The 19,775-nt window shown below is 41.4% G+C and overlaps 1 protein-coding gene across 2 annotated transcripts in view; it reads left to right on the forward strand.

The window, feature by feature from the left end:
* The window catches only part of tmem135 (transmembrane protein 135), a 471,653-nt gene that overhangs the window by 81,387 nt on the left and 370,491 nt on the right, over positions 1-19,775 (forward strand). The window lies entirely within an intron of this gene.

The raw sequence follows: 19,775 nt of genomic DNA on the forward strand, positions 1-19,775 counted from the left end.
ATTGAATTTCATATTAAGTTTGAAAACAATGTACTCCACTCCTGAGTAAGAATCTTAAACTTACGCAAAGCTGATTGTACAGCCAAGAACGAAGAGCTGCTAAGCTTGACTTGGTAAATACAATAAAAGGCATTGTGGTAAATGATAGTGGGAAACAGTTGAAGAAATGCTTCAAAATTTTTAATCAATTTCAGTTCCATTTTAAAAAAAAAAGTCAGCAAGAAAGATCCAACTGTGCTTTACTTAGGTAGTTGAGGATAGTATTAGATTAAAGGAAGAGGCTCGTAATGTAACTATCCAGGAATATAAAAATGGATTGTAAGAGCTTTTATACAAAAAGGGGAGTAGCTGAAGTAAACGCTGGTTCCGTAGAGGCAGAGACTAGAGAAATTACCATGGGGAATGAGGAATGGCAGATTCTAGGTCTATGGATGACCCCAAATTACTCAGCAGAAATGAGGGTAACAGTGAGGCTAAAAAGAATAAAGAATATGAAGTAATTAATATCAGCAGAGAAAAGGTATTGTAGAAACTTCAGGGACTAAAAGCCTGGATGTGATGGCCTTCATACTATGGTCCTAAAGGAACATGGACTGCATTGGTTCAAAAAGGCAGCTCACACTACCTTTTCAAGGGCAGTTAGGGATGGGCAATAAATGCTTGCCTTGCTAGCAATGCCTACATCCCAAGAATCAATTCAGAAAAGGGTAGCTGATTATGACTTTGATTATGATTTCCCAAAATTCCCTAGATTTTTAGGATGGTCCCAGTTGATTTGAAACTAGCAAGTGTCACACTGCTACTCAAGAAAGGAGAGAGAGAAAAAACAGAATAATAGGCCCAGTGCTCTGACATCAATCAACAGGAAAATGCAGGAATCTATTATTAAGGAAATCATTATATAATCAGACAAAGTCAACATGGTTTCGCGAAAGGGAAACTCTGACAAATTTATTAGTTTTTTGAGGATGTAACTAGGATAAAGGTTAACAGACATGCAGAGAGTAGGGATAAACGGGGCATTTTCAAGTTGGCAGACTATAACTAGTAGAGTGTTTCAAGGATCAGTGGTGGAGCCTCAGTTATTTAAAATCTATGTCAATGACTTAGATGAAGAGACTAGAGAAATGTATCCAAGCTTGTTGATGATACAAAGCTAGGTGGGAATGTAAGCTGCAAGGGTGACATAAAGAGGTTGCAAAGGGCTATAGAAAGGTGACATGAGTGGGCAACAAGATGGAAGATGGAGTATAATGTGTAGAGGTGTGAGGTAATCCACTTTTGTTGTAAGAATAGAAAAGCAGAATATTTTTTTAAAGGGGTGAAACTTTTACATGTTAATGTTCAGTGAGATTTGGGTGTACTCGTGCAAGGAACACATAGCATGTAGGTATAGCAAGCAATTAAGAAAGCAAATGGGATCTTGGCTTTTATTGGAAGGGGACTGTAGTACAAGAATGAGGAAGTCTTGCTATAATCATATTAGACTTTCGTGAGGCCACAGCTGGGGTACAGTTTTAGTCATATTTAAGGAAGGGTATAATTGCGTTGGGAGCTGGTTATCAGAGTTGGCTGGATGACTAGCATGTGGATCAAATTAATAGCATGGGGTCCATTCCAGTTTTAGCTGAGGTAGGCGCAGGGCCTGCTTCCTCGGCCTACCCATAGTAAAAAAAAAAGTCACAGTCCTTTGCTGTGGTTGGCAAATAATTGCCAAGGACTTGCTTTTGGGCAGAGAACTCAAGAAGAATACTTGTGTTGGAGGCAGTACAGCGAAGGTTCACTAGATTGGTTCCTGGATGGAAGGATTGCCCTATGACGAGAGGGTGAATAAATTGGGTCTAAAGCCTTGAGTTTAGTAGAATAGAGGTGATGTCACTGAATCATACAGATCTTGAAGGGGCTTGACAGGGTGGACCCTAAGAAGTTGATTTACCCTACAATATGGGTTAACAACCTCAGGATAAGGGGCCTTTGTTTAGGACTCAAATGAGGAGAATTCTTGTCACTCAGATGTGAATCTTGTGGATGCTCTATTGTTAAGTATGTTCAAGGCTGAGATAGATTTTTGCCTCTCAGGGTATCAAAGCACATGGAGAGCAGGCGGGAAAGTGGCATGAAAGCATGCCATCTGCTATGATTTTATTGCATGTTGGAGCAGACTCAAAGAGCTATATGGTCTACTCTTATTTCTTATGTTCTTAGGTGTTGAGTATTATTCTCGTGTACATAGTGATATTTTACTTGTACAAAACCCTTACGTTAAACTTTTCTTACGCCTCAAACCAGCCACAATACCCTGTGTGCCCATGCTGTCACACATCACTTCCCCATTCAGTTGCTGTGATGCCACAACCCTCTAGTCCAGCAAAAGTTTCCCCATCCACCAAGACCTCAACAGTGTCTCTCAGTGCCTCTTGAAGTCATGCTAGCCCTTTTGGATCCATGAGCTTAACCTTTGTCAATGTGATTTCAACCCTGAAGAAGCTTGGGAAACTAACTGGTGTCCACAAGAAGCCACAAACACCTCCTGAAAGACCTGCACAGAAGATCCCTGGTTTCGATCTTGCAAACTACAGATGGATAATCTAAACTGCATCTGAACAAACGATGTCAGATGCAGATCCTTGATGGAAAGTTTAAAAACATTCCAGTGTGCGACTGTGGTCACTGTCAAAAGATCATGGACCATTTAATAACTCAATGCCAGATTCACACATACAAAGGAGGCATCACAGCTATGTACACTGCTACTCCTGATGCAATTATGTTGCTTATGCATCTGAATACAAAACAATAGTCGTTGCTCTTCATCTGCAGCCAAAAGAAAGAGATTTAAATAGTAAAATAAATAGATTTTTATGATTTTTGTGTATATTTTGAATACTTTTTGGACATTGTGAAAAAAGGATGTGTATCGTTTAAAAATTAAAAAAGCCTTTAAATACACAAGCAGGATTAGTTTGGTTCAATGGTAGTATTATTGCCTCTCAAGTCAGAAGGCTGTGGGATGCAATTCCATTCCACTCACTGGATCACAAAATCTTGTCTGAAGCTTCAAATATAGTACTGAGGGAGTGTCACATTGTTCATATTATCTTTGGTAGGAAGCATTGACCAAGGTCTCAACTGCCTTTTAATGGATGTAAAAAAATTTCCATGGCACCATTTGAGCAAAAGCAGGGAAATCACCCTGGTGTACTGCACAATACTTACCTCTCAACCACCACCCATTGATCATTTTAATCATTGCTGTTTGTGGTGCCTTGCTGTGTGCAAATTGGCTTGCAGTGTCCAGTCTCAGTCCAGCACCTTGGCTGCTAATTTGTTGCTCAGTCTGCCCCCAGTCAATTAGTAGTTCCCCTCTGCAAAAATTGACTCTGTCTCTTTTTGCCCCCAACCTGGGTCAGGGTTGCAACCTAAAAACAGTCCTGACATCGGTTTCCTTACTTTGAAAGCAAAATCTTGCTCAACAAGTCTAAGGCATGGACCAATTTAGCTTGTCCTAAGTTCATCAATAGATTCTACCCAAAACAATCTAGAGAGGAATAATACCTGTGTGGCAATTAAACATTTAATCACGACATTCAACTGACATCAGCTAAATAAATGAAAAAAGCTCTAAGATTACATTACTGCTTTGTATTTATTCAATAATTGCTACCAAATATATTATAAGTTCTAAGGGGTTCCTCAGTTATTCAATTTTAAGTCATCATTTGGTTGTCAGGATCCTGAATGTCAATATTCATTCATGGGATGTGGGCATCGCTGGCTAGGCCAGCATTTATTGCCCATCCCTAATTTTTAAGAGGGCATTTTTAAGAGTTAACCACATTGCTGTGGGTCTGGAGTCGCATGTAGTCACCGGGTAAGGACAGCAGATTTCCTTCTCTAAAGGACATTAATGAACCAGATGGATTTTTACAACAATCGACAGTGATTTCATAGTCATCATTAGACTTTTTAATTCCAGATTTTTTATCGAATTCAAATTCCACCCTCTACCATGGCAGGATTTGAACCCTAGTCCAGTGACAGTACCGCTTATGCCATTGCCTCCCCTATAATATTCAGTGTATTATGATATACTGTAGAATTAGCAATTATAAAGTTATTACTTTAGATTTAGAGATATGATCAGTTAATCATGAAGAAATTCTATGGTCAGTAAATATAATGTATTCATATGGGAAATAAAAATACTATAACTAACACAGCCCAGTTTCCAGTTACGTCTTGTATCATCTTTCATGCCACTGCATTTGGAGCATATTATGAAGGCATTGCTGTTGGTACTTTCCTATGCTTTGAGGTGCCTGCTGTAGGTTGTCCAAGTCTCCAAAGCGTATAGGAGCATGGGAAGCACTGCTTCCCAGTAAACCATGACCTTAGTTTAGGGCTTGTCCTCACATATTGCCTTCCTCAGTTGGCTGAAAGCTGACCTGGCACTTTGGAGACCTCCTCTCCCAAGCCAAAATGCCCAGCAACAAGTCACTAATCACTCTTAACCACCTCCACTGGGCGGGATATGTCATTTGTATACCTGACACCAGACACCCTAGGCAACTGGTCTACTCAACCTAGTTTGTGGCAGGAGACTCCCAGGCGAACAGTGAGAACACTTTAGGGATGCCCTCACAGCATCCCTGAAGAGGCCAAACCTCCGTAGTGACTTATGGGAGCCCCGGCTTTTGACCGACCAAAATGGAGGAAGGTTCGTTTGGGAAGGCACCGAACACATTGGCAGGCTTTGTCGGGGACTGCAGAGGTGAAGTTGAAGCATTGGAAAGAGCACAGAAACCTCCAAACAGCTCATCTACTCGACCCTTCAAGCACCACCTGTGCTGGATATGGCACAGTCTGCACCTGGTACATTGGACTTATTGGCCATCTCTGAACCCACCAAACTGGAGTAGAAGCAAGGCATTGCCTAAGAAGAAGTATCCTCTGAACCTTTGTATCATGGCTCAAACCTGTGAAATTTAAAGGAACAGTAGTTGAACAAAAAAAATCACAAAATTTAAAAACTGAAGATGGATTTTTTTTTGAAGGCTTGTCAACAGAGAGGTTGGTATATTAGGTGGCCAACACATTCTTAGGGTATCTGATTTTCTGCCTGGCAATTTTGAATGGCCCTCAGATAAATAAGCTACTCTGAAAGGTCCCATGTCAGATTCTACATTTTTGAGTGTTTCTTCACTCATATTGTATTTGTGTGGTCCCTTCCAGTTTGTAATCAGGATGTTTCTACGTAAGGTATATGTATTTCATTACTCTCAGAGTAATTTTTCTCAATTTAAAATAAATTCAGCGGTAGACATTTTGGTGATTTTAAAGATAAAGAAGGTAATTTATAATCACACACTTAACCCCGATGTTTAAAGCTCAATGTCTCAATCACTCGTCTCACTCATACTATCACACACACAGAATAGATATAGAGGAAGTTAAAGCTGTAGCTATAAAAATGGATTTTATAACTCAATCTCTATGTTGTTGCAAGCCTGATGCCTTCTTAGCTGAGTTGATACTTTAGTTGGAGTGAAGGTCTTTTAGAAGCAAAAGATTCTCTTGAAGTTGCAAAGCCTCTTGTAAGTGAATAGCCAGCAGATTGATTCTCAGATGGACCCAGAAGTTGGAACGAGTACCTGGCTGCATTAAAAGACTTTCAGCTATGATGGTTCAGCTGTTTCAGATGTTTTTCTCTGCTGCATTTGCTTTGTTCAGGATAATTAAACTGCAGCCCCTGAAAGTTAGTTTGCGTCAGCTAACTGCAGAGTTAACACTTCTGGGGTCCAGACCACCATGATGTAATAGCAGTTGACGATTGTTATTCAGTCTTATTCCTGCCCCAACTTGAATATTCTCCTTTGTTCAAAATGGCATCCAGAGTTTCCATATTCCACAAAAGCTGGTTCATCCTTAAATAATGAGATGTTTAAACTTCACAGGTGGCTGCAAAGTGCACTTATACAGATCCATTTTTAAAAGAAATTCCACAGCTTACATGTGCATAGTTACATGTTATGTTGCAGTCATCTTAACAGGTTTTGTGGCCATTTTCATAAAATATGATCTTACAATCCATAATATCCAATATCCTCGTGCTTGTACTGAGCATGACATTGCTAATTTTACCCATGCCTTTTGGGTGCATGAAAGTCCTGACATAGACCTGCTGAAGCAAGCTCCTTAAAGGTAGAAAGTAATTTTTTCACTTAATTATATGCACCCATTGTTGCAAGCATTGGTTGTTTTGCTGGCTAGTCCTCTACTTTTAAATTATTCCCCCTGTCAATCTTTTATTATTTTTGGTTGTTGCTAGATTGATATTGAACTTGATAAAGGAATGAGAATGGGTCTCTTTTTGCCAATTATGAATGTGCTACAGAATTCGGTTATAGAGGAGTTTGTGAGAGACCAACACATTCAGGTGTAACAATGCCTGAAATATTTTGTCCTGGACCCCTCTGCATGGATCTGGACATGTTCTATCTTCACTCATTTTGTTTTACAAGATAGGTTGCCAAGGAGTTATGCTATCTGCAGTACTATGGCTTGCAAACAACATCTGCATCAGAGATGGGTATTGTCATGGAGGTGAAGGTAACCACACCATAAAGCCTCCAAGTCACCCAAGGGGATACCTGACAAATCAGGCACTCTGCTGCACATACATATATCCAACAACTGATCATTGCCCCTTGCAAACATAGTGAGCTTTCATAACTTTTCCTGTGAAAAGGTGGCATCAGCTGGATTGGCATTCACTGGGTGACAGAGGGTCATATGGTATCCGTGTGGGCATTTGGGCTATTCATATCAAACCTATGGATTCCATGATCAAAAAGGCTTGCACTCACTTAGCATTTTGGTAATATCACAAATGCTAATGTCAATGGCTGTTATCCATGAAACAGCCAAAAATGGCTTCATCTGTGGCTAATGACTGCATAGTACGCCTTCCTGGGTATTTATTTGCTATGTATGTAAATGACTTTGATATCAGAATACAGAGTTAACTTTCAATGTTTACCAATAATATCAAACTTAGAGGTGTAGCAAACAGTGCAGATGATACCAATTGACTGCAACAGGACATTCATATGCCAGCAGAATGGGCAGACAAGTGGCAGATAGAATTTAAGAGAGAAGTGTGAGCAGATACATTTTGGTAGAAGGGATAGGGAGAGTTAATATAAGCTTAACAGTTCTAAGGCATATGCAGGGACAGAGGGACCTGGGGTGTTCATAGATCTTTGAAGGTGGCAGTCCATATTGAGAAAGCAATTAGCAAAACATATGGGAACTTGAGCTTTGTAAATAGAGATATTGAGTACAGAAACAGGGAAGTTATGCTGTACCTTTATAAAGCTCTAGTTAAGCCACAACTAGGGTATTGTGTCCAGTTCTGGTCACCAAGTTTTAGGAAGGATGCGGAGGTCCTTGAGAGGATGCAGAGGAGATTTGCTGGAGTGGTTCCAGGGAGCTTAGCGACAAGGTTAGATTGGAGAAACTGGGTTTGTTCTTCTTGGAACAAAGAAGGTTAAGAGAGATTTATTAGAGGTGTACAAGCTTATGACAGGTTTAGATAAGGTAGACAAAGAAAAGCTCTTCCCATTAATTAGGGCTGTAGTTTTATAGTTTGGGCAAGAGATGCAAGGGGATGTGGGGCAGCACTTGTTTATGCAGTGAACGATGAGGGCTGGAACTCGCTGTTCGTGGGGTGGTGGAGGCAGCGACAGGTATCAATAACAACTCTCAGTTATGTAGTATCTTTAGGATAGTCCCAAGGTACTTCATAGGAGCATTAGACTTGGACAACTTACAACAGGCACCTTTAAGCACTGATGAAGTGCCACCAGTGGGGCATTCACAAGGCCGTCCAAATCCAGTGGCAAGAAAAGCAGTCCAACAGCATTGTCCGCTCCCTAGAAAACTTGCCCAGCAAGTTTGAGAGGCGCTAATCACTCAAAGCCAGCTCCTCTGGGCAGGTCATAGAGTTTGTATGCTTGACACCAGAATCCTGAAGCAACTGCCCTACTGGCTGGCTGACATGGCAAACACAGTAATTGCTACCATTGGCACTTTAAATCCTGCCCACTCAATTAGCCTCCTTTCAATGTTAGCCACCCCTAACTGGATGGCAAGCACGACCTTCAACTAGTTAATGCAAAATTGACAAAAATTGCTTTCATTGACTCCTCCTGATGTGGTGTGGCATCAGGACCTGGAAATGATCCTGACGTTGGGGTTTCCAACCTTAGACTGAATATCCAGCCCTGGGCTTCCATATTATACAAAGAATATAAAGGCACTGAAGAAAGTGCATAAAAGATTTATTCAGATGATATAGGAACTTAGAGGTTGCACCAATTTGGAAAGATTGAACAGGCTGGGACTCTTTTTTCAGCAAAGAAGAATATTGAGGAGATACCTTCAGAGGTCTTTAAGCTTATGAAAGGGTGGATATAGAAAAGTTGTTTTCACTTGCGGGGGAAGACCAAAACTAGCAGCAATAAGTATAAGATACTCACTAATAAATCCAATAGGGGATTCAGAAGAAAGGTTAGAATATGGAACTTGCTACTACAAAGAATATTTGAGGCGACTAGCACAGGAGAATTTAAGGGGAAATTAGATAAATGGGTAAGGGAGAAAGGAAGAGAAGAATATATTGGTCAGATTAAGTGCAGAAGGGTGGGAGGAAGCTCGTTTATAGCATAAACACCAGCATTAATCTGTTTAGCTGAATGGCCTGTTCTGTGCTGTAAGTACAATGTAATACAGAAGTATTACTCAAAGTGAGATAAGGTAGTTAAGTTTTTGGAACTTAAGGTACCTTAGGAAATGGAACAGGAGAGTTGTTTGTATCAGAGCTTTCCCAGTTGTATTGATATGCTTTATTAATGTCAGGTTTTTAACCACTTGCTTTTCCTTGCCATCATAATTTGTCCAATGTTTGTGCCCCCTGATTTTTTTGTATGTTTTAAATGATACTTTCTTATTTTTTTTTACAACTGCCCTTTACCGCAGTGACCTCTTGTTGCCTTTTATCCATTTTGATTTGGTGGAATGAAATCTAATAGTATCCCCACCAACATTGTCTTCAGTCGTTTGCTACTGAATATGTTTCAATCATTATTATGTTCATATTGACTGTTTTAAGTATGTTTTCACATATTTGCCATCTATCACCATTTTATGCTGACAGTTCAACATTTTCAGGTGTAACGCGGGTTTTGCTGCAAAATCAATGTGAACCAGACCCATCTATCATCAGTGTTCGCCTTACTGTCAATGATTACAGATGGGAATTCTTGTGAGAACAAGCATTTCTATCTACAGTATACAGTGGCTAGAATCACTTTCAACAGAGAAGGGAGCATAATGAATGATAATACAAATGAGAGGGAAGGGAGAAATGAAGAGAACAGAAAGTGGAAGTGGTTATTTGGGACATGGTTTTGAGAAGAAGCTGGGACCGGTTCTCTGGAATGGGGGAGTGCCAACATTAGCTGAGGGAGTGGGTAGGATAAGAACTAAAGGCAGGGTTGGAGGGGAGGAGCCACTGTTTGTGGAGAGAAGGTGCTAGCTCGAGTTGGTTTGGAAAGGAAGGAATTGGATTGAGTGGGGAAGAAGGACATTTTTTTTAAGAAACTGCTTCTTTATTTCATTTTTAATGAAGGGAGATGGAACAGAGGATGCCAAGACTTAGGCTCCCTCTCAATGAAAAAGAGGGAGCCCCCACCATCACCCTGATCCAAAAATTGCACTTCATAATTGTAGTAGACAGATTGGAGAACAGTGAATCTGTGAAAAAGTGAGGTGCTGATGAGTCTGGAGGTGTGTAGTTTACCCTTGAACTTGCAAAGGAGATTTGGATGTAGAAGAGTAGTTATTATGATACCTTTGAGAAAGTTATAATCTGTTGAAATCCAAATGTCACTTTCTTTTTATCAGATTAAGAATCTAACAATTGTGAAATGTATGCAAAATTAAACAGGATGCTTTATTTTAATTTTAATTTCAAAGTTCACCATCAGTTTTGTGTTTTAATTTATATTTTCTCACTCAGGCTTTTATGTCCTTATGTTTTTCTTTATGTTTTTCTGCTGTTCAGCGGCTTGGTTCTGAGATGGCTGTTTATATAATTTAAACCTGTATCTGGACTTTCTCTCTCAAGGCATGGAAAATCTTGATCTCTGCATGTAATGAAGTTTATTGGATTAAGTAAGTTTAAGGGTCTGGATTTTGAAGCCCAATGTAAGTGAGTCTAGAGATGGGTGAATGTGGACTTTCCTGCCACCTGTCCATGTGCCAGTTCGGCAGCATGGTTCCACCTGTAATGAAATCTGTGGTTTGCAGGATCAGTGGGGAAATGTGTGCGAGTTTTTGTCTGCACTAAGCTTGGTTTCAAAGACTCTTTGTTTTTTTTTGAGACAGCCCCTCCCTAAAAGAGAAATTAAAACTTTGGCTGCTGGCTGTGACAGCAGTTTTCTGGGAAATCAGGCTGTGTCCTCTGCTTGCGAAGGAAACAGAGGCTGATTGTATCCAAAAGGAAAATTCACAGAGTTCTCAGAGATAAGATTTCACTGCCACTCAGTTCATAGGCAATTAGGGATGGGCAACAAATGCTGGCCTTGCCCGTGATATCCACATCACATGAATGAATAAAGAAAAACGTGATGACCAAATTTTGCATGAAGAAAAGGAGTTGAACTTTACTTGAGGAAGTTAGAGGGACTTCGTGGATGCGTGTGGTGCCATATTTACTAAGGAGGCTACCAATAAATCCATAAGATCTATCTTTGTTGTATTGGCTATTGAAGAGTAATTTAGAGTTTCTACTTATGCTTAGCACAAGCATGAGGATATTGGATATTATGGACTGCAAGATCATATTTTGTAAAAGCGGCCACAAAACCTGTTAACAAAAACAAAAATTGCTGGAAAAACTCAGCAGGTCTGACAGCATCTGTGGAGAGAAAGACAGAGTTAACATTCTGAGTCTGTATGACTCTTCTTCAGAACTAAAGAGATATAAAAATATGGTGAAATATAGACTGTTTAAGGCGGGGGCAGGACAGGTGAAGCTGAAAAGAAGGCCAGCGAAAGGTTGGGGCAAAGGAGAGATTGCAAAAGATATCAAAAACAAAAGGTCGAAGGGGTGTTGATGGTGGCCCCAGTTAAGCCTGTCTCTTTATGGGGTTTGTGGAACATTCCTTGTTCCAGTCCTACTTGGGCCCCCTCCCACAACTCTTTCTCTGGTACATCGATGAATGTTTCGGTGCTGCTTCATGCTCCCGTCTGGACCTGGAAAAATTTATTAATTTTGCTTCCAATTTCCATTCCTCCATCACTTTCACATGGTCCTTCACTGACACTTCCGTTCCCTTCCTTGACCTCTCTGTCTCAATTTTTGGTGATAGACTGTCCACCTACTCTCACAGCTACCTCGACTACAGCTCCTCACACCCCGCTTCCTGTCAGGACTCCATCCCATTCTCTCAGTTTTTTCGCCTCCGTCGCATTTGTTCCGATGATGTCACTTTACAAAACGGCGCTTCTGACATGTCTTCCTTCTTCCTTAACCGAGATTTTCCACCCATGGTGGTTGACAGGACCCTCAACCGTGTCCGACCCATCTCGCGCGCCTCTGCCCTCACACCTTCCTCTCCCTCCCAGAACCATGATAGATTTAGTGATGTGTAATGAGGCAGATTTGATAAGGGAGCTTAAGGTGAAGGAAACCTTAGGAGGAAGTGACCATAATATGATAGAATTTACCCTGCAATTTGAGAGGAAAAAGCTGGAATCAGATGTAACGGTATTACAGTTGAATAAAGGCAACTACAGAGGCATGAGGGAGGAGCTAGCCAGAATTGACTGGGAGATGAGCCTAGCAGGAAAGACAGTGGAACAGCAATGGCAGGAGTTTCTGGGAGTAATTTGGGAGACACAGCAAAAATTCATCCGTAGGAAGAAGAAGCATACTAAAGGGAGGACGAGGCAACCATGGCTCCATGGGAAGTCAGGGATAGCATAAAAGCTAAAGGGAAAGCATACAATGCGGCGAAGAGCAGTGGGAAACCAGGGGATTGGGAAGCCTACAAAGACCAACAGAGGACAACTAAAAAAGAAATAAGGAGGGAGAAGATTAAATATGAGGGTAAAATAGCCAGTAATATAAAAGAAGATTGCGAGAGCTTTTTAGATATATAAAGGGTAAGAGAGAGGCAAAAGTAGACACTGGGCCATTGGAAAATGATGCTGGAGAAGTAGTAGTAGGGAACAAAAAATTGGAGGAGGAACTGAATGGGTACTTTGCGTCAGTCTTCACAGTGGAAGACACGAGTGACATCCCCAAAGTTCAAGAGAATCGGGGGGGGTGCAGAGGTGAGTATGGTGGCCATTACCAAGGAGAAGGTGCTAGGAACACTGAAAAGTCTGAAGGTGGATAAATCACCTGCACCAGATGGATTGCACCCCAGAGTTCTGAAGAAGATAGCTGAAGAGATAGTGGAGGCGTTAGTGGCGATCTTTCAGGAATCACTGGAGTGAGGGAGGGTCCCAGAGGGCTGGAAAATTGCTAATGTAATCCCCCTGTTTAAGAAGGGAGTGAAGCAAAAGACGGGAAATTACAGGCCAATTAGCCTGACCTCGGTCGTTGGTAAGATTTTAGAGCCAATTATTAATGATGAGATTTCAGAATACTTGGAAGTGCATGGTAAAATCAGGCAAAGTCAGCATGGTTTCAACAAGGGAGGTCATGCCTGACAAATCTGTTAGAATTCTTTGAGGAGATAATGAGTAGGTTAGACAAAGGAGAGCCAATGGATGTTATCTACTTGGACTTCCAGAAGGCCTTTGACAAGGTGCCGCACAGGAGGCTGCTCAGTAAGATAACAGCCCATGGTGTTAGAGGCAAGGTACAATCATGGATAGAAGGTTGGCTGTCTGGCAGGAGGCAGAGAGTGGGGATAACGGGGTCCTTCTCAGGATGGCGGCTGGTGACTAGTGGAGTTCTGCAGGGGTCAGTATTGGGACCACAACTTTTCACCTTATACTTTAATGATCTAGATGAAGGAACTGAGGGCATCCTGGCTAAGTTTGCAGATGATACAAAGATAGGTGGAGGGACAGGTAGTATTGAGGAGGCGGGGAGGCTGCAGAAGGATTTGGACAGGTTAGGAGAATGGGCAAAGAAGCAACAGATGGAATACAACGTGGGGAACTGTGAGGTCATGTACTTTGGTAGGAAGAATAGAGGCATAGACTATTTTCTAAATGGGGAGAGAATTCAGAAATCTGGAGTGCAAAGGGACTTGGGAGTCCTAGTCCAGGATTCTCTTCAGGTTAACTTGCAGGTTGAGTCGGTAGTTAGGAAGGCAAATGCAATGTTGGCATTTATTTCGAGAGGACTAGAATAAAAAAGCAGGGATGTGCTGCCGAGGCTTTATAAGGTTCTGATCAGGCCACATTTAGAATATTGTGAGCAATTTTGGGCCCCGTATCTCAGGAAGGATGTGCTGTCCCTAGCGAGGGTCCAGAGGAGGTTCATGAGAATGATCCCAGGAATGAAAGGCTTCACATATGAGGAACGTTTGAGGACTCTGAGTCCATACTCGATGGAATTTAGAAGGATGAGGGGGGATCTGATTGAAACTTACAGAATGCAGAGAGGCCTGGATAGAGTGGACATGGGGAAGATGTTTCCATTAGTAGCAGAGACTAGGACCTGAGGGCACAGCCTCAGAGTAAAGGGAAGACCTTTTAGAACAGAGATGAGGAGAAACCTCTTTAGCCAGAGAGTGGTGAATTTATGAAATTCATTGCCGCAGAAGGTTGTGGAGGCCAGGTCATCGAGTGTATTTAAGACCGAGCTAGATAGGTTCTTGATTGGTAAGGGGATCAAAGGTTACGGGGAGAAGGCATGAGAATGGGGTTGAGAAAGTTATCAGCCATGATTGAATGGCGGAGCAGACTCGATGGGCCGGATGACCAAATTTCTGTTCCTGTGTTTTATGGTCTTATCGTACCCCTTGTCCTCACTTTTCACTCTAACAGCCTGCACATTCAAAGGATTATCCTCCGCCATTTCTGCCAACTCCAGCATGATGCCACCACCAAACATATCTTCCCTTCACCCCCCCGCCGTCCGCATTCCGCAGCGACCGTTCCTTCCGAGATACCCTGGTCCATTCCACCATCACCCCCAACACCTCAAACCCCTCCCACCGCACCTTCCCATGCAATCGAAGAAGGTGCAACACCTATCCCTATACTTCCCCCCTTCTCATCATCCAAGGGCCCAAACACTCCTTTCAGGTGAAGCAGCATTTCACTTGCACTTCCCTCAATTTAGTCTACTGCATTCGCTGCTCCCAGTGCGGTCTCCTCTACATTGGATAGACCAAACGCAGACTGGGTGTCCGCTTTGCAGAACACCTTCGGTCTGTCCGCAAGCATGACCCAAACATTCCTGTCACTTGCCATTTCAACACACCACCCTGCTCTCATGCCCACATGTCTGTCCTTGGCCTGCTGCAACGTTCCGGTGAAGCTCAATGCAAACTGGAGGAACAGCAACTCGTCTTCCGACCAGGCACTTTACAGGCTTCCAGACTTAACATTGAGTTCAACAACTTCAGACCATGAACTGTCTCCCCCACCCCCACCCCTTTTTGATCCTCTTTTTACAACTATTTATTTTTAAATTTTATATATATATTTTTTTTTTCCCACCTATTATTATTTTTTAAATTTATTTCAATTTTTATTTGTTGTTTATCCCCACCTTTTAGCCTATTTTGATCTTTTTTCCCCACACCATCCTCTCCCCTCACCCCATCCCCACTGGGGCCATCTGTCACTTGCTCATCCTGCTTTCTACTCAAAGTCACCATTAGCACCTCCTTTAGCCAGTATCACCACCATCAATACCCCTTCAACCTTTTGTTTTTGACATCTTTTGCAATCTCTCCTTTGCCTCCACCTATCGCTGGCCTCCTATTCAGCTTCACCTGTTCCACCCCCCTCAAACAGTACATATTTCACCACATTTTTACTTCTCTTTAGCTCTGAAGAAGAGTCATGTGAACTCGAAACGTTAACTCTGTCTTTCTCTCCACAGATGCTGTCAGACCTGCTGAGTTTTTCCAGCAATTTTTGTTTTTGTTTCAGATTTCCAGCATCCGTAGTATTTTGCTTTTAACAAAACCTGTTAAGGTGGCTGCAACCGCTTGCAGTGGTTCAAGAAGGCAGCTCACCACTACCTTCTCAAGGGCAACTAGGGGTGGACTATAAATGCTGGCCCAGCCAGTGAAGCCCACATCCCATGAATGAACAAAAAGAACTGAACATGTGACTATGGGCATTTAAACTATGGATGGCATTTGATTCGGTGGCCAATATTTAGTTAAACATGGACATGAATAAGGGTACTTCACAGCCACCACATCTCATTGTTTAAGAATGAAGCGTTTGAGGAGTATAGTATCTCTGGTGCCATATTGGACAAAGGAGAATATTTGAGCAGAAGTTGGGGCAGAGACAAGAGTGAAGAACCATTATCAACTGCCATTGTATCGTGGTGCTCTGGACCCTGCAGTCATGTGGCTGAAACAAACTTTCAGGGACTGCAACAGCTGAACCATCATAGCTCAAAGTCATCCAATGCAGCCAAAATACTGTACTTGTTCCAGCTTCCAAGTCCACCTGAGAGCCAATCTCCTGGTTATTTGGCTACAAGAGGCTTTGCAGCTTCATGAGAAATCTTTTTTTTAATTCATTCATGGGATGTGGGCATCACTGGCTAGGCCAGCATTTATTGCCCATCCTGAATTGCCCTTGCTCAGAGGCAATTAAGAGTCAACAACATTGCTGTGGGTCTGGAGTCACATGTAGGGGCGGCAGATTTCATTCCTTAAAGGGCGTTAATGAACCAGATGGGCTTTTACAACAATCAACATGGTGGTCATCATTAGACTTTTAATTCCAGCTTTTTATTGAATTCCACCATCTGCCATGGCAAACCTGAGTCCCCAGGTAACCTGGGCCTCTGGATTACTAGTCCAGCGACAATACCATTACACCATTACCTCCCCATTTGTTTCTAAAAGACCTTAACTCAACTGAAGGATCAACTCAACCAGGAAGACATCAAGCCTGCATCGATGTAGAGACTGAATTATAAAATCTGTTTTTATAATTACGGCTTTAATTTCATCTGTATCTAATCTATGTGTGTGTGATAGTGTGATTGAGATGAGTGATTAAGACATCATGGCTTAAACATCCAGAACAAGGATATGATAATAAATGACCACCTTTATTTTTAAAATCACCAAAAAGCCTGCTGCTGGAATTGAATTTAAATTAGGAAAGATCGTTGATGGTAAGGAAATATGCAAATCTTGCATTCAAATATCCTGACTATGGACTGGAAGGGGCCACACAAATTCTGTCTGCAGCATATTGAATAAAATTTGCTATTTGATTCATGTAGATTTTATTTTGATTCTTTAGAGTAAAAGTTATAAGAGTGAAATCTTGTTCTTCAGTTTCTTCCATTGGGGTAGTTTGGTAAGTTTGGTTCTATTAGGTGATTGATCTCCATGGGATTCCTAACACACCCTTGAGCCATTTTTGAAAGGCTGGGTTACCTGCCCACAATTGCGAGTAGCCAATAAAGGTAACTAAGGGGGCTGTCTCTCACGCTGACTGGAATTTTCCTGTTGTCAGGTGGGTTCCCTGCAAAGGCCAAAATATGGTGGCAGATCATTGTAGGGGGGATTTTTAAAACTGCCTTCCCTGCAATCACAATTTTGTGATACTCACAGCTGCAGGCCACCCTGTGGATGACCTGGCAGCTGTGGCCTCTTTTGATTTTTATCTTTTGAAAAAGTCTTCAGAGGGCACCGCGAGACAGATGCTCTCTTTCACGCTTTCTCTCTCTCTCTGTCTCTTCCCTATGTACATCAGCAGCTCCCATCTCAGGTGGTGGAACTGCCGACGTGTCATTGCTGGAGGGCCTCCTATTGGCCCTCCAGCCTTGAGGGCCCATCAAGGATGGCGAGAGTGCCCTCTGGCCATTAATTGGCCTAGCATTGAAAAATCACATCAACACAGTGCGGATTGTGACCTGGAGGTTCTTCTGATGTTGGATTTTTGATCCAGAGGAAAATGCAACATTCACCTCTGCCGGCAGTTTGTACAATGGCCTTAAAATTCTCACCATCTATGCCTAGTTCCGGCTGTGTCTGTTAAACTGTTCATTGAGTAATTTATAAATAGGTAAGCAGAGCTTACTTACTGTCCCTTTTTATTTGTTAAAACACATGGGATCATTGGCTAGACCCAGGGTTATAAATTGTAGAGTAATGTACTAAAGCACACAAAATTACATGACATGCTATTTGTTCATTATGCTGTTCCCAGGTTCAATTACATTTAGGTTTAACATCAAATGTTCTACAGAGCTTGTCTTTCCCTTCCCACTTGCACTGATAAGTCCAACTCTTAAATTTTAATCGCTGCTAAGAGAGCTTTGTTACCAAGTAAACTTTGTTCTGAGTTTAAATAAAAATGTATTTCACATCCTCTAATCATCACCAGTTGGAAGTCATTGGGAGAAATTGAGAGCCTACAATGCTTTAGTGCTGCCTACATGCCCAGTGATTGAAATCCACTGCCCAGACACACTTTCTCCCATTATTCACTTGCTATGGCGTCCTGCTGTTGCTTTCAAGCTGGAAGGCCTCTGGCCCTCCAGCTTTGGGAGCCTCCCCGCTGCCATTAATTGGCTGCTCCAGGGTTCATGTTTTCTTATTTCCCCACATCCTGGTTTTCAACCAGCAATACTCTTCTAATCTGTACTCATGTCATGGCTTTTTGATTGTGAATACTTCCACTTAGAAGTTGGTGCAGCACAAGTTGCGTTTATTGTAAGTTTGCCTCTTGTTGCTGGCAAAGGAGACTGGTAGAGCTTGAACAGTCATCACCAAGGCCAAAGCAATAGTCTTTCTGAGTTCTTTTTCATATCCTGTGAACCCTGCCAAAAGGCACCCTGGATATTTCTGACAATTCAGGTGAATGTAAGGGTGACCTTTTAGGACAACCAGTGTTCAAGTAGGACTTGTTAAAGTGCTGATGTTTTGAACATGGGATAATTTTAACTTTTATTGGTGGCCATAGTGAATCAATCACCTAGTTTATACCTTGTCTGATTTTCTTTTCCATTTGAAGGCAATTAGATGGGTAGTAAACAGGTTGATCGATTTAATATAACCATTTTTGGCTATTCATAAAAGGTAAAATAACTGTTCTCCTGATATCTTTAGGTATGGTTAGCAGCTCAAGGTTGTGGAAGAGAACGGGGAAGATACCCTCCTTTAGCCAGCGTATACTGTAAAGCCCATGTGAGACATATTTCAGGTGGTCCCTTCAGTTGTTTTCAAATTGGTGCATAAATTTAAAGTTATTCCTTCAGAACCAAAGAGAACTGTTTATTTTGACAGAGCCTAAATGGGTACATGTGCTGGGACATAGGAATGGTTGGCAGAATATTCTCCCGTTGTGGTGTTAAGTTCATTTAGTGGGATTCTAACACCATCGAGTTCCAATTTTCTTTGTTTTAATCTAGTATAATCATCTCCAGGGGACTGTTTCCCCTTGTGTCAGTCAAGGAGCAACAAGGAGTATGTTATTTTTGGTCTGTTGCTGTTGGTATCTTGCTTCGATGCAAATTTCAGATTTCCCTAATGACCTGCAAATCAAAATGTTTTTAGTAGTAAAAGTTGTACACTTACCAGTTCAGGAAGAGCTGAAGTTAAATTTGTTTTTTTGCGGATTCAACCATTGTTTCTAAATGCACTGCCATTACTTAGGAATGACCTCTACTGTTTCCTTCTGGCTCATGGTTGTGATTGGCAGGAACTAGGATTGTAAAGCTGAGGTCAGCGAACCATATGCTTCCTGATATCATTTTCCTTCCATTGGTACTGGAAATGTGAAATTGCTTAAAATGGATTGACTTACCCATTTTTTGACAAGTAGGTTTCAATGCAAGTTGCAGCTGACAGTGCAACTCAGCTACTTTCTGGCTGTACAGCAAACCATATATATATATATATATATATATATATAGATAGGCATTAGTTTCAGACCACTATTTTTGGTGTCCCAGCAGCTTTGGATTCATAACCAAATATGATTAGTTTAAAATGTGCTTTTGGTAAAAGCGAATGCTTTTAGTTTCTGTATTACATGTTCTCATTAAGTTTGTTAATTGATCTATTAAGTTTTTTGTTTGTTTGGCTTGCATTTGCCTATAAAACCAATTTAATCTAATGTAGCTGTTCTATCTGTATGTTTATAAGGTCATCTGCAAGTGACTACTTCAATAATTGAAATTTTTTTAAACTTGAGTTGTATAATGCACAAGCAAAGATATATATGGATACTTGTTTAGAGGAAGTATGTGAAATTTTAACATTGCATTTACATACGTCAATCTGAAAAACTTGAGAAAACTGGCAGTTTCCAAAATACTGACCTCGCCCCCAAAACGCTGATCACTCAAAGGACAACGTAGAACAAAAATACTTTAACTTTTGCAAAAACAAAAATACCTGGAAAAACTCAGCAGGTCTGGCAGCATCTGCGGAGAGGAACACAGTTAATGTTTCGAGTTCGAATGACCCTTCAACAGAACTAAGTAAAAATAGAAGAGAGGTGAAATATATTTGCGTTTACTTTAACTGTTGCAC

The sequence above is a fragment of the Carcharodon carcharias genome, chromosome 11, assembly GCF_017639515.1.
Source record: "Carcharodon carcharias isolate sCarCar2 chromosome 11, sCarCar2.pri, whole genome shotgun sequence".
NCBI lineage: Eukaryota > Metazoa > Chordata > Chondrichthyes > Lamniformes > Lamnidae > Carcharodon > Carcharodon carcharias.